The following is a 17,173-nucleotide window of genomic DNA, read 5'->3' on the forward strand; positions in this document are numbered from 1 at the left end:
GATCAACAAAACAGAGCTGGTTCTTTAAAAGAATTAATAAAATTGATAAACCCCAAGCCAGGCTTTTCAAAAAGAACAGAGAAAGGACCCAAATTAATAAAATTATGAATGAAAGAGGAGAGATCATGACCAACACCAAAGTAATATAATTATAAGAACATATTATGGGCAACTACATGCCAATAAATTAGGCCATCTAGAAGAAATGGATGTATCCCTAGAAAAGTATAAACTACCAGAACTGAAACAGGAAGAAATAGAAAACCTGAACAGACCCAACAACAGCAAGGAAACTGAAAGTGTCATCAAAATCTCCCAACAAACAAGAGTCCAGGGATGGATAGCTTCCCAGGGGAATTCTACCAAATATTTAAAGAACTAATACCTGTTCTTCTGAAGCTGTTTCAAAAAAAAAAAAAAAAAAGAAAGAAAGAAAAAAAAAAAGAAATAGAAGTGGAAGGAAAACTTCCAAACTTACTGTATGAGGCTAGCATTATTTTTATCCCCAAACCAGACAAAGACTCCATCAAAAAGGAGAATCACAGACCAATATCCCTGATGAACATGGATGCCAAAATTCTCACCAAAATACTAGCCAATAGGACCCAACAGGATCCTAATCCAATAGGATTATTCACCACAACCAAGTGGGATTTATTCCTGGGCTGCAGGGGTGGTTCAACATTGCAAATCAATCAACGTGGTACATTACATTAATAAAAGAAAGGACAAGATATATATAATCCTCTCAACTGATGCAGAAAAAGCATTTGACAAAGCACAGCATCCTTTCTTAATTAAAACCCTTCAAAGTGTAGGGATAGAGGGAACATACTTCAATATCATAAAAGCCATCTATGAAAAGCCCATGGCAAATCTCATTCTCAATGGAAAAGCTCTCAGTATTTTTTCCTGATCCCCAGGTCAGGAACACAGCAGGGATGCCCACTCTCACTATTGTTGTTCAGCGTGGTACTAGAAGTCCTAGCCTCAGAAATCAGACAGCAAAAAGAAATAAAAGGCATTCAAATTGGCCAAAAAAGAAGTTAAACTCTCACTCTTGACATGATACTTTATATAGAAAACCCAAAGACTCCACCCTAAAATTGCTAGAACTCAGACAGCAATTCAGTGAAGTGTCAGGATATAAAAATCAATGCACAGAAATCAGTTGCATTTCTATTCACTGACAATGAGACTGAGAAAAGAGAAATTAAGGAATTGACCCCATTTATAACTGCACCAAAAACCATAAGATATTTAGGAATAAATGTAATCAAATAATTAAAGAATCTGTACTCCAAAAACTATAGAATATTCATAAAAGAAATTGAGGAAGACACAATGAAATGAAAAAAAAATGTTCCATGGTTGGTCATGGATTAGAAATACAATTATTGTTAAAATATCTATGCTATCCAGAATAGTCTACATATTCAATACAATCCTTATCAAAATACAATCAACATTTTTCACATAGCTGGAACAAGCAATCCTAAAATTTGTATGGAACCAGAAAAGACCCCAATAGCCAGAGGAATGTTAAAAAAGAAAATCAAAGTTGGTGGCATCACAAAGCCAGACATCAAACTGTATTTCAAGGCTGAACTCCTCAAGATAGTATGATGTTGGCACAAAAACACATAGATCAATGGAACAGAATAGAGAGGCCAGAAATAGAGCCTCAACTCTATGGTCAGCTAATCTTTGACAACTGGAAAGACTATCCAAAGGAAAAGAGACAGTCTCTTCAACAAAATGGTGCCAGGAAAATTGGACAGCCACATGTAGAAGAATGAAGTGGATCATTTTCTTGTGTCATAAAGAAAGATAAACTCAAAATGGATGAAGACCTAAACGTGAGATAAGAATCCATCAAAATTCTAGAGGAGAACAAAGGCAGCAATGTCTGTGACTTCAGCCATAGCAACTTCTTGCTAGACACATCTCCAAAGAGATACACACACACACACACACACACACACACACACACACACTGGAATATTACTTAACCATCAGAAAGGATGAATTCCTACCATGTACATTGATATAGATGGAACTGGAGGGTATTATGCTGAGCAAAATAAGTCAATCAGAGAACGACAGTTATCATATGGTTTCATTCATATGCGGAATATAAGAAATAGGGCAGAGGATCATAGGGTAAGGGAGAGAAAACTTAATGGGAAGTCATCAGAGAGGGAGAAAAAATTATGAGAGACTCTTAAATATAGGAAACAAATTGAGCGTTGCTGGAGGGGTGGTGGGTGGGGGGATGGGGTAATTAGGTGATGGGCATTAAGGGGGGGTTAAATGCTGTGATGAGCACTGGGTGGTATATGCAACTGATGAATTACTGAACTCTACACACTGAAAATAATGATGTATTATATGTTTCTCTAATTAAAAAAAAAAAAAAAGTCAGTTTTGTCTGTTGTATTAGCTTCCTAGGGCTACCATAACAAATTACAACAAATGATACAGCTTAAAACTACAAAAATTTATTCTTTCACATTCTGTATGCAGAAGTGTGAAACCAAGTTATCGGCAGGGTATGCTTCCCTCGGGAGGCTCTAGGAAAGAATCCTTCCCTGGCTCCTCCAGCATCTGATAGCCTCAAATGTTTCTCAGTTTTTCCTGCATAACTCTAAACTCTGCCTACCTATGTCTTCATGTAACTTTTTCTCTGTGTAGTTCTACATCCTTTTTTGACTGTTAGGGGCACTCTCACTGAATGTAGGGACCATCCTCATCCAGTCAAATTTCATTTAGATCCTTACCTTAATTAGCACTGCAAATACCCTCAACAAGTAAAATCACATTCTGAAGTTTCAAGTAGACATAAATTTGGGGGGAAATTATTCTAAATACAATGAGGCCAGACACTTGTTTCCTGGGCTATTTTCGAGGCATAGCAGAGCTATCATTTTATTAATTGCTTTGTTATCTTTGCATTACACTCTTACATTAATTAATTCAATAAATGTAATTTTAAAATTAAATTTTTACCTCCATTTTCTATTTATTCACTGACTGTAGAAACTTACTGGGGACCAGTCCGTAACAATTGTCTTGACATATCTGATCATACCAGGTCCTAAATAGTGACTCCTTGTCCAGAAGAATACTTAAATCTAGATTGTTTCAAGTACTGCTCTCTACACTACCCCACCCACTTCAAGGTTTCAAGAAAACCATTACCCTCCTCTCATGTACATAAGCTGTCCCTAAGCACAATAGAGCAAGTCGGCTTTAAGAATGATCCCTGCCTTCTTATTGGGTTGCACTTCTGATAATAAAACTGTCTTTGCTTCAAAACCAGGGTTTCAGAAATTGGCGTAATGTAAATTGGGTGCACGGACAAATTTGAATTCCCTAACAAATTTGGTGAGCCAGCCAGGACTGGCCTGTGGCAATTATATTTATAATATAAATATAAATATATAATAAATAAAATAAATCATTTTAAAAACTCAATTCCTTTGAGTGACTCTTAGAGTTGAAAGTTTTTGTATCACGTTTTGACTCAAGTATATGAGAGCAATACATTAGCCTTTGCATATTTGTCTGTGGAGTCAGCTTCCCGGCCCTCTATTTTAAACAATTGCTGGATTTGGAAAAGAGGTAATTTACAATGGGTTTCCAGAATTTGGTTAATACTGTTAGAGGCAGCACAAAATTATAAAGACATGCATAACTCCTAAAAACAGACTTGTTGGAATCTGTTCCTTTCCCTCCTAGCTGTGGAAAGTTAGGTAAGTTATCAAAGCCTTCTGCTCTGTTTCCTCATACAGAAAATGGGGATGAAAACAGCATCTCACTTATAAGACTGAGAAATTCAAAGACTTCCTAGATAGCCTAATCATTTACTTAATTAATTTTTCAAATACTGTCCTTTAGAGACAGATGGAAGAACTGCTTTTGGCCACTCTCTCTTTAGTAGCCTCAAATAAGTCCTATTTTCCTTTAGACACACCAACCAACCTATCTGACCAATTATGCTCAAAGTAAAATCATTTGGCAGGACAATTCTGAGCAAAGGGTTCAGCCTTGCAAATTAAAATGATGAGAAGTATATATATATATATTTAGTTCCTCTTGAAATTTGGAAGGTTCATCCATACTTTTAGGAAGTTAAAGACTTAGTTTTGTAAATTTATGGCAGGCAATAGATTTGAAAATCATGAACAATGATTTTGAAATATGGATAATTTCTAGGTACTAGTCTGCTTTGCCTTTTTCAGAACACTCTAACTCTTAATGGTGACCTAATGAGTTTTGATGTCCCCTGGAATTCTGGACTTAGCTGATGGGTATTAGCAGATGGGAAGCCCTTAAAATAACATTAAAATTTGTCTGTGAAAATGGCTATTTTGGGTAATAGTGAGATGGTAATCAGCTTGACTGCCTCTTTGGAAGGTATAGGCTGCATATTTGTTGCCTTTGGGGGACTGCAAAGACTCCAGACTATTCTTATAAATCCTTCCTAATTCTTGCTTTTTGTTAAAACATGAATGAGAAACACAGATTACAGCCACTAGGTGGCAAGCAAACATCTTGTAAACTTCCAGTTTTTGCTTAGTTTTAACATCTAACTTTATACTAATTTTCTTAGATTTCTTCTACAGTTTTAAAAGATTTACCTCTATCCATTGGAAATGTTCATAATAGCTCCAGTGAAATTAACAAATTTTTCCATGTCAAATAAGCCAAATGTGATTGGTAGTTGTTATCATCCCAAATACATGTTATTTTTATTAAAATGTGTAAAATATTCACCATATTGTAGAAAAATTAAAATCAGTAATTCTCCTTACTAGTGTACAGATGTGTCAGATCTTTTGTGACATATATCTATTTTGTTCTTTAGCATTCAGGAAAAATTTCAAAAGGTATTTAGTCCTTGACATGTCATGATCTAAAATATCAAATAAGATGTTGAAAAATAATAGTAGAACATAAGATTATCATAGCTAAAACATTATGCTGAGTGGAAGAAGCCATGTTCAAAGGCTCCTTATTCGCACAGCAAAGAAAACAATAAACAAGCTAAAGGGCAACCTGTGGAATGGGAAAGGATATTTGCAAATGACATAACTGTTAAAGGGTATCCAAAATATATAAAGAACTAATACAATCCAACAACAAAAATCTCCAAATAATCCAATTACAAAAAGTCAGGAGATATTTTTCCAAAAAAGACATCCAGGTGGCAACAGACACATGAAAGATGCTCAATATCACTCATCATCAAGGGAATGCACATCAAAGTTACAGAGATACCACCTCACACCTGCTGGAAGGGCTAAAATTAACACAAGACAAAATATGTGCAGGCAAGGATGTAGAGAAAGGGAAATCCTCTTGCACTATTGGTAGGAATGCAAACTGGAACAGCCACTCTGGAGAACAGTGTGGAGGGTCCTCAAAGAATTAAAAATAGAACTACCTTATAATCCAGCAAGTGCACCGCTAGTTAATTACCCAAAGAATACAAAAATACTTAATACGCTATTTATATCACCATTATCTACAATAGCCAAATTATGTAAACAGCCCAAGTGTCCATTGACTGAAGAATGGATAGGAAGAAAGAGATCTATCTACCTATCTATCTATCTATCTAGGAATATTATTCAGGCATAAAAAAGAATGAAATGTCACCATTTGCAATGGCATGGATGGATATTTGGCATATTTGGCTTAGCATAATACTTGGTATTATTATTATTATGTATAATATACTTTGTATTATGCTAAGCCAAAGTCAGGCAGAGAAAGAATATGTGGAATTTAAAAAAAAAAAAAATTGAGCAAAGGGGAAAATAGAAAAAGAGAAGCAACCAAGGAACAGATTCTTATCTATAGAGAACAAATTGATGGTTACCAGGTGGTGGTTGGGTTAAATAATCATAGGGATTATGGAGGGCACTTGTTGTGATGAGTATTGGGTGTTATATGGAGGTGCTGAATCACTGCTACACACCTGAAACTAATATTACACTATATGTTAACTAACTGGAATTTTTAAAAAAGCTTTTAAACAGGTTATTTCATATATGATTCTAATTATATGATAGTCTAGAAAAGGCAAAATAGGTGTAAAAAACGGATTACTTTTTTCAGAGCCAGAGGATAGGAGAGAGGTGGACCACAAAAGAGCACAGGGGAATTGGAGGGTTGACGAAATTCTCCTATATTCTCAATGTGATAGTTACATGAATATGCATTTTTCAAGACTCACAGAATTCTATACTAAAGAATGATTCTTGGAGCACCAGTGTGGCTCAGTTAGTTAAATGTCCGACTCTTGATTTCAGCTTAGGTCATGATCTCAAGGTTGTGAGCTCAAGCCTTCATCAGGCTTGTACTGGATGTGGAGCCTGTTTAAAAATTCTCTCTCTCTCGCTCTCTCTTTGTCCCTCCCCAGTCATGCATGCATGCATTCACTCTCCCTCAAGAAAATAATAAATAAATAATAAAGAGAGTGATTATTTTATGTTCGTAAACTGTATTTTGAAAAAGAAAATAAAAGCTTGATACTGCTACTAAGAATTAATTGTAGACTTTTCAGGAGTATCAATCACCTCTTACCCTTCCCCTCCCCCCAAGGACTCTGAATCAATTTACCCATGGATTCAGAAACAAGGCAGAGCCCATTATTAGTGTTATCACTGATAAAGTTGAGTTGAACTTTCAACCATGTAATATAGTACTGTTTACAAATTTAATTCACTCTTTCCATCCAAGGACTGTAAGCTTTCTGAAACCCTGGATGTACCTCCTGGCACACTGTGGGCTCACAAAATATGTGAAGCAAAGTTGGAAGCACTGTATCTGGGCAAAAGAGTGACTAAAAGTTAATACACATTAACTTTAATACACTTTAACATTAGGGATTATCTACTTTCTATTTTTTTTTATTAAAGTTAATACATATTAACTTTAATACACATTAACATTAGGGATTATCTACAAAGTGTATTTTTCTAACACCAAATAGTAATTAACCAGGCACTCAGCTAAATGGCTATGTGAGGCATCATCTGTATGCATTTTCTACATATAGATTCCCAATAATAGCTACAACTATAATAGCAGCAGTAATAACGACAAGTTTGAAAATAAGCTAAGTAAAGAGAATTTATTAATTTTTTTTCAAATTTGCATGAGAAGAAGCAGTGAAGAGAGGATTTAAATGCATGTCTTCCAGACTCTACATGTCATGTGTTTAATCACTGAAAGTGACAAAAAAAGGGGTTTGCTCTTTAACAGTTACACCTACTGGTTCCTTTCTTAAAATGTCCACACAGAAATTATTTCTTCAGAAACATCATCTACAAAGTGTGTTTTGAATTTGTATGTCGAGTCCTTATCTTCTTCATGGCTGATTTTATTTCTTTATTCCTTAATGTATAAATAATAGGATTTAAGAGAGGTGTGAAAATTGTATAAAACACAGAGAGAAAGGGCCATACATACATAAAGATACAGAGGGCAAAGAAAAGAGTCACAACCGTGATGTGTGCTGACAGAGTGGAGAAGGCCTTGGCCGAACCACCGGCAGCACGGTGCCTGACTGAGTATATGATGATCCCATAGGAGACAAGCAAGAGGAGAAAGCAGACCAGGGGCAGGAGGCCACAGTCAGCAACAACCAGCCATTGTAGCAGGTAGGTGTCCTTGCAGGAAAGTTTAATCACAAGGGGAAGGTCACAGAAAAAGCTGTACACCACACTGGGACCACAGAAGGGCAAATTTAAAATGAAAGCCATCTGACTAGATAAATGCACAAATCCAACTGTATAGGAGGATAACAGCTGCCAAACAAGCACTCATGGGCTCATGAGGGTCACGTAATGGAGGGGTTTGCGTAAGGCAACATACCTGTCTATTGCCATGGCTACAAGCAACATCATCTCACCACCCCCACCCCCAAAGAGGTACATGAAGAACATCTGAGAGTAACATCCCCACCAAGAGATGGTCTTTCGTTTTCAGAGGAAATCCACAGTCATCTTAGGGGTAGCAAAAAAAGGCAGGCTCATATCAATACAGGAGAGTTTCATAGGCAGAAAATACAATGGTATGTGAAGGCATGAGTCAAAGGTCATTGTGACCAAGATGAGGAGGTTTCCTAACAAAAACCTGGCACAAGACCACAGAGAATCCTAGGAAGAATAGAATCTGAAGATTCTGAGATTTGAAAAGTCCCTGCAAAATGAACTCGAACACCACTGAATGGTTTGCCCTTTCCATGTTGTCAGCTTTATCCCATCGTAAGCAAAATGAGTGAGAATCATAGGCAGAAAAGCTGTGGTTACAGAAAGGATGGTTCATGTTGGTATCTAATTTTGATACTTAGACTGGGTACCTGAACTTAAAACACCTCCCACTTTTAGGTGGTGATTTTGTTAATGATTTCTGAAATGGCCAAGAGAGTGTACCAAAAAGTAAGGGGAATTCAAAATATACATTTCTGAAAGACAAAAATGAAAACAGCACATGAAATCATCATTGTATTGTGAACCTGGAATCCAAAGACCTCATTACAACACCTAGCTGAGCTACTTATTGAGGGCAACGCAGGACAAGTATCTCCTTTCCAGGGTTAAGTTTACCCTTCAGTAAAATAAAAACAACCAGACTGCATGGTATTGAATGCATCTTTGTGCTGTAAAGATGTTCATAAATGCGATTATGATGGTGGTGGGTTCTACATTCATAGAATAATATTGATTTTTTTTTGTCCTGGAAATGATAAATGCAGAAAATACAGCAAGGTTTCCAAAGACCCATATTTTGAAAGAGATTCTGGTAAGGAACTATTAATTAAACCTTAAATTATGTCTTAACTTGTAAGTTTTTGTGTCCTGAGAAATGTATCTCCTCTTTCCTTCTCCATTCTTGCATGAAACCCTCAGAACTCATGCTAGTATCAGTGATGGTTATCGCACCCACTTTGTAAGAGTGTAATCGTGTAATTATATATATGCCATATATTATTATATATATTAGCCAGTAACCATAACAACCATATATAATAACCATTATATATATAACCACATATATATAACCATATATATATACCACTAACTATATATTAACCATATTATATATTAACCTTATTATATATATATATATATAAACCAATATATATATATTAACCACATATATTAACCATATATATAACCATTATATGTATATTAACCATATAATATATGTACCAAGGATGCCCAGGTCCACAGAGAAATGGAACTGAACTTACTTCATTTTCATTTTGTATTCACTCATTCACTTGTTGATGGCTATATAAAGGATTGCTGTTTGGACTATGCATTTTATTCCTCACAAGCTTCAAAATGACAAAATGGGGTGGCTTGAGGTAACTGTTTCATTTGGATAAGAGAAACACAGTTCTATCACTACAGTCATCTAAATTTATGCCATAATTTCCCCATCAGCCCATGCTTATAATACCAATGGTTTTACTGGTTTGTTCAAAAAGATTATTTTCATCATTAATGGTTTCTTGGTTATCTAGATTCTTATAAATCTCCTTCAGCAAACAAAATATAGTCTTCCTTTTGTGTCATTATTGCTTACCAGAGTGGAGAAAATACTTTTAGGGGAATGTGCCCCATGTGAATCTGGGGAATAGCCTTGCATCTCCTTATCCTGTACTCCCACCAATTCTCTGCAATTTATGTTCCCAATCATCAGAAATAGAAGAAGCATCATGATGCTGTGCACTCTGTTTCTCTGAGACACCCCTATGGGTACATTCATCCAACAGAGGATGCATTTTTTTCCCCATATACACATGTCCTCTAGCCAACTTCCTACTCTGAGAACCTGGGATTGATGTAAAGTGCTAAGTCTTATTTAACATATAAAGTTATTTCTTTCCGTGTCTAGGACGGTTATATCTCCTTTCAGCTTTAACCTTTTTTATTTTTTCTGTTGAACTGGTTTTATTTAAATTTTTTATTTAAATTTTACAGAAACCTGATTGAAGTATGTCACTGTAAGTCCAGTAACAATTCTACAAAAATGCACATATGATGCCAGAGTTTCTTAAAAGCAACTAATACCATATTCTTGCCTTGAAAAAACATGCATTTATGTCAGCTGCCACACGTTGGCCAAAATCCATCTCCACAAGAAAAGACAGTCCATCACAGTAAGAAAACTAGTTGTGAACATAGGTTTAAAAAAAGAGGTTTTCTGGTTAATGTAAAAGAAGGGTCAGTACCTTTCTGGAGGAGCCCCTCAGCCCTGGGAGGAGTGTACTTTATGCCAGCTGGGAACACGTGGCCTCCTTGGCAGTCCTGGGAGGCCAGGTTAAATCCTAACCCTTTAAGGATTCATACTTTTGGAATTCTCATTTTCGAAACTGCATTCCAAGAGAAAAGGACAAACTTCAAATACACATGCAGTAGTTTATACACATTCTAGCATCTAGAATACTGTATGACTACTCAAACATCTATTGAAGGAGTGGATAAATGAATGGCATATATAATGAATATTCAGGATCTAGATTAAAAACAGTGTTAATGCAAAATCCATGTAAATTAGGAACTTTAGCCTATTTTTAATTGTCAAATTGAATGTAAGCAATTTTAAATAGAAACAGAATAACTGTTCTAAAAAAAATTGTTAGAAGAATTTTCCTTAATTTACTTTAGAAAAATATCAAAGTAGCTTATACTAATGGAAGAGAAAACATGCCACACATAGCAGAATGATAACTCTTAGCATTTTATTTCCTGGATAGCCTTTGAGAAAAGTAATATACACATTAGCACAGTGTGTGTGTTCTGAGTGTGTGTGTGTGTGTGGGGGTATTAGTATATATTTACATTTATATGTTTTTTATTAAGACAATAGTGTTCGATAGAATTTATTGAGAGGATAGTATTCACATGCATACTTATTTTCCTTGGGTTTGTCAATATGTTAAAATTCTATTCCTATGAGTAGATGAAAATCTACAGCATTTTGCAACTATATAGAATTCAATTTTGTTGATAATGCACAATGTAAATGCCCATGAGTACAGTTTTCTTTAAGGAATTGAGTATTACTCATAAAACTTTGTTTTCATTCTATTACTGTCTTCTTTAAAAACCTACAATTACATAACTCTATTATCAATCCCTAGTTCTCCAAGGCCTTCAAAATCAGCCTCTTACCACTCTAGATATCCAGCACTGTTTTCTAATAGTGCAAAAACACAATTTCTGTTTTAGTAGAAACAAATTCATGGCTTTCTGCATTCCCCTCCCATTTTTTCCTATCTCTACATGTTTTCTTCTTTTTAGTTAGATGAATTTCTCCATCCATATAACCATATTCTTAGGGACACCTTGAGACTTCTTTTCTATATAATAGAACTTTCCCTAGTACAAAACCCATAACAATTTCCACTGTACTACGGTCTATCTCATGTGCTCTACCATTTACATAATCTCCAGGTATACTGTGTGCAGTAGGTATTAATATTCTGAAATTGAAGTAACACTAGAACAAGAGCTAGGCAAATCTGTTCTTATGTGAGTTCCTCATTTCTGCTTTTGTGATTCTTCTTTCCCCAGATCATTTTTAAGCTCCTTGAAAATAGACAAATTACTCATATTCTCCACAATACATGCTATAAAGGCTATCAATAGAAATGTTGATGAAGTGAGTAAAAACAGACATATATTTAACAAGAAAAACTTAAAACTTATGTCTCATTAATCAGCCCATTTTGTTGAGATTCTCAACGAGTGACCCTTTGCTTATTTGGGTAGTCTGAACAATATATTTCCCTTTCTTTCAATGTGTTAGCCTCACACAATTTGTCCAATTTCATATGATCTAATCATGAACTCAGAGCTTCAAAAATATTGTTGCTATTATTGGATTCTGCTCAACTTCTAGAAATCTTAAATATGTAAAAGTACTTAACTTGTAGGCTCACACACACTCTCCTTTCATCACTATTTATAATTTTAAAATATTGAAACCCTCTAAATAGCTAAGTTATTCAGTCCCTATGTTAGAGACCTGCTATGCATCATTATGCAATACACTGAGGATATTTATGTGCTAATTTTAATTAAGTAAAAGGAAAGGTTAATTGATCTATGTAGAACGTTTTAAGTGATATATATTAATGAGGCTGGAAAATGTTCAGAAGTATTATTAAATGGAAATAATCCAATTTTGAAATTATTTACAAAGACTGATTAGACCTTAAAAAAAAAAAAAAGAAATGGTGAAAGTATGCAAAGTAAGAAAAAAGAAAAAAGAAGGAACTTTCAAGAGAACACACTGAAGTAATTAAGATTGAATTGCACTTTTTTTCTACTTCTATCTTTTAATTTTCATTAGTGTCTATTACTTTAATAATGAAAAGAGAAATGCTCACAGAATAATGGAGCTAAATACTAGTAGACCTACTACGAGACTGAACAAAATTTATTCAAAAGAAAACAGATTGATTTAAAAAAACAAAAATGACAGTGATGGGGACATGTCAAAGGAGTCAACTGAAAGAGCTCCCAAGAACCAAAAGCCGGAACTATTTGAGTGACCAAATTAATAAAGTAGTATTGGATTATAACTCAGAGTGTAAAATAAAAATTCATGAATCTACACTGGTATAAATAAATAATTCAACAAATAAATAAGTAGAGAAGATAAAATTTTCCCATGCATTAAAATTTCAAATAATTTATGTAAATGTTTCATGTTCAAAGAGGTAAAGCATAGCACCCCATTCCTTAAGTGGTCAGTGTGCATAACGACTTCCTTCCAAAGAGGACAGGATGAGAAGCAAGGGAAAAGGTAACTTGAGAGTAAAGAAACCTGAAAGACTGCCTCACCCAGGTAATAAAAGTCAACATTAGCAACAGTGATTAGTCACACTGACATTATGTATCCATGATAGGATAAAATGGCACTTACTTCGGTGGACTTCCTCCCCCAAATCTATAACCCCAGTATAATCATTAGGAAACGTAAGACACATTCCAATGCAGCAGCATCCTGTAAGACACCCAACCAATAATAGTCAAAACCTTCATGGGCATCAAAAATGAAGACAGTCTGGGAAATTGTCACAGCCAAGAGGTACCTAAGGAGACATGAAGAGTAAATCCAATGTGGTATCCTGGATAGGATTCTGAGAGAGAAAATGGACATCAGATAAAAACTAAAAAAAATCTGAATAAAGTGTGGACTTTAGTTAATAATAATGTATAAATATCAATTCATTAGTTCTAACAAATACACCACAATAGAGGAAAATGGATGCAAGGTATATGGGAACTCAATGTAACTATGTATGAAATTTTCCTGTAAATCTAAAAATAAAGTTTACTAATAACAACAGAAAAGAAAAAAAAAAAAAAAAAAAAACAACAACAACAACAAAAATCCCACAACTTTTTGGAATACTGCACTAATGATATAAAACTATGGAATAGATAGTTTTATTGAAAGTCAAAGAATTTTTCTATTTTTTTTGTTTTGCTTCTCTTTTGAGAGTTTAACATGCACTAATCTATAATTTTCCTTTAAAACACATTTCCTTTAAAACACATCTTTTTTTAAAAGATTTTATTTCTTTATTTGAGAGAGAGTGCAAGAGAGAGAGCATGAATGGGGGAGGGGTAAAAGGAGGGGAATAAATAGTCTCTCTGATGAACAAGGAGCAAGAAAGAAAAGAGAAAAAGTTTGTTTTCGAAGCAAATATTTGGGTTATCTGACCAGCATCATCCTTTCCCACAGAAACAAAGTTCCTTAGCTTTCTCCTCACTGTAAACAATTTTCTGGCTATTCTAAAATGGCTGAGGAGAAAAATATATAAACTCTGACATCAACATTTTAATTCTAATGCATAGACTCACATGCAATTAAACTGAGCATTAGAAGTAGAAATTTATTTTTTTCAACATTTCCTTAGCAATTCGGGATCTCTTCTGATTCCATACAAATTTTTAGGATTATTTGCTCCAGCTCCTGGAAAAATACCAGTGGAATTTTGATCAGAATGGCATTAAAAGTATAGATTGCTCTAGGCAGTAGAGACATTTTAGCAATGTTTATTCTTCCAATCCAAGAGAATGTAATGGTCTCCCATATTTTTGTATCTTCTTCAATTTCTTTCATCATCACTAGCCATCATGGAGATTCAAATTAAAACCACGTTGAGATACCACCTTACACCACTTAGAATGGCCAAAATTAGCAAGACAGGAAACGTGTGTTGGAGAGGATGTGGAGAAAGGGGAACTCTCTTACACTGTTGGTGGGAATGCAAGTTGGTGCAGCCACTTTGAAGAACAATGTGGAAATTCCTCGAGGAATTAAAAATAGAGCTTCCCTATGACCCTGCAATTGCACTCCTGGGTATTTACCCAAAGATACAGATGTAGTGAAAAGAGGGGCCACCTGTATCCTAATGTTTATAGCAGCAATGGCCACGGTCACCAAACTGTGGAAAGAACCAAGATGCCCTTCAATGCACGAATGGATAAGGAAGATGTGGTCCATATACACTATGGAGTATTATGCCTCCATCAGAAAGGATGAATACCCAACTTTTGTAGCAACATGGACGGGACTGGAAGAGATTATGCTGAGTGAAATAAGTCAAGCAGAGAGTCAATTATCATATGGTTTCACTTATTTGTGGAGCATAACAAATAGCATGGAGGGCAAGGGGAGATGGAGAGGAGAAGGGAGTTGGGGGAAATTGGAAAGGGAGGTGAATCATGAGAGACTATGGACTCTGTAAAACAATCTGAAGGGTTTGAAGTGGCGGGGGGTGGGAGGTTGGGGGAAGCAGGTGGTGGGTATTAGAGAGGACACGGATTGCATGGAGCACTGGGTGTGGTGCAAAAACAATGAATACTGTTATGCTGAAAATAAATAAATAAAAAAAAGAAGTGGAAATTTATTCATAGGCAATCATATGGAACAAATTATGAAGAGAAAAGACACACTGTTATTAATCTACTAGTTGCCTGACCTACAGAGAGCAGTCTGTCCAACTACTTGAGAATATAGGAGTGATTTATTCTATTATAATGTACTTTTTAAAAAAAAAAGAACTTGTAACCTTAAAACAGAAGAACCTGAAATAAAAGCAATTATTTCTTAAGTCAGATTTGCTAAAAATCATGTTCTTGTCCACATAATACTAGACAACTTAGCTGACCTTTATTTGTCTGCTTGTTGACCACAATGGGATAAACTGAAGTATTAGACCTGGTAGGTTTATAAGCACAAGGAACAACACATTTCTTTGAAAACAAATGCAAAATTTCATTCAGCCACTTACTTCCTGAGGAGGCACTGTTTGTCATGAATTGCAAATGCTCTCAAATGTTTATGGGTAATGATATTGACATCATGAAGTTTGACATGGAAACTCTTTACCAGATGGAAAATAAAATCACTTGAAGTATATCAAAGTATACTCAATTATTTAATTTGCCCTGCATTGTCACACTTATAATGAGAATACACTGTGTCTGTATGATAACTAGAATGATAAGGCCTTCTAGCACTCTCTAATGTCGTCATAGTGTTCAGTTCCTAAAGGACTTTCAACATTTGATTCTACCTATGAACAAAGAAATTAAAAGCCCATATCTAGAAACGGTTCTATATTGTTTTGATGTATGTTAAATCCTCCCCTATGACTTACCGGTTTTACAGTGTTTCAGTGTTTCAGAACATTACTTGAGTCAGGCACATTGAAACCTGGAGAGCTGCTCTTTCCAAAAATAATGGTATATCCTTAAAATAATGACAGATATGAATATTTTACTTAAAAAAGAGCCATATAGGGTGCCTAGGTGGCTCAGTGGGTTAAGCCTTTGCTTTTGGTTCAGGTCATGATCTCAGGGTCCTGGGATGGAGCTCCACATCGGGCTCTCTGCTCATCAGAGAACCTGGGTCCCCCTCTCTCTCTGCCTGCCTCTCTGCCTACTTGTGATCTGTCAAATAAATAAATAAAATGTTAAAAAAAGAGTCATATGTATTGAGAGAGTGGTGATAAAGAAATGTATTTTGAGACCTAACAAAACCCAACTGATGATTAAATACCAGTGGGAATTATTAAAGATGTCATACTGTTTTCCATGAGTTACAAGAAAGAAAACTTTTTCTGGCATTGCATACTTACCAAAATTTTTATGTTTTATCAAGGAAATATAAAACCACTATCAGGTTGGGAGTGTTTTAATATGAAAACTTACTTAAAGAATATTAAAAAAGATCAATCATAAACATATACCTACCACTTACTGTATACTAACTTTAGGCCTGGCACTGTTGTAAACATAACTGGAGCTATCAAAACAGAAGATATAAAGATAGAAAGCTGAGGGAATTGTAGTCCCACCATTTCCTTAATCCCATGTCCAGTTCCAGGAAATATTTCCTGTAGAGTATCCCCTTTTTTCTCTTCCATATCCAATTAAAAAATACATTTATCCAATACAACCAGCTAGATCTTCATGCCTCTCCACTCTAGTCTGAAGTAACTTTGAACTGCCTGCTTCCATTTTCAGTGAGACCACTGCTCCAAGAGTAATAGGACAAGTGATATGGAGTGCCTGGGTGACTCAGTCAGTTGAGGGCCGACTCTTGATTTTGCCTCTTGCCTCTGGCTCTGGTAATGGTCTTGGGTAGTGGGATTGATCTCTGCTGACCAGCTCCACACTCAGAGCAGATGTCGGCTTCAGGTTCTTTCTCTCACTCTGCCCTCCCCCAACTTCTCTCTCTCTCTCTCTAAATAGATAAGTAAAATCTTAAAAAATAAAAAATAAATGTGATACAGCCTTGTAATCCAATGTTTGTTCAATTCTTTTTGTAGATTAGTAACAGTCAAGTGCCTTTCTTGATCAGAGGAATTTCTCCCCACAAAACACACTGATAGACTCTCCAATATTATAAAACTTTTATTTTGTTCATGGTGGCTTCTTCTGTAAGGCTATTATGGAACCATGTATCACAGTCCTTAACTCAAGGAATGAGTGGGTGAGCACTGGCATGCTCTGTCCCAGGGAACCCCGAGGGGGCATCACAAATTGAGAGCATAGCTCCTGGCTGGGTTTGCCAAAACTTGCCAAACAAATCCAGATAAACTCATGGCAAAAGAAGCCAGTAA

The 17,173-nt window shown here is 35.4% G+C and overlaps 1 pseudogene; it reads right to left on the bottom strand.

Annotated features, from left to right (window-relative positions):
• Positions 1 to 7,337: 7,337 nt before the first annotated feature.
• LOC101689435 lies at positions 7,338 to 8,259 on the bottom strand (annotated as a pseudogene).
• Positions 8,260 to 17,173: the final 8,914 nt, after the last annotated feature.

The sequence above is a fragment of the Mustela putorius genome, unplaced genomic scaffold (assembly GCF_011764305.1).
Source record: "Mustela putorius furo isolate JIRA1106 unplaced genomic scaffold, ASM1176430v1.1 tig00003896_pilon_pilon_pilon, whole genome shotgun sequence".
Classification (NCBI taxonomy): Eukaryota; Metazoa; Chordata; class Mammalia; order Carnivora; family Mustelidae; genus Mustela; species Mustela putorius.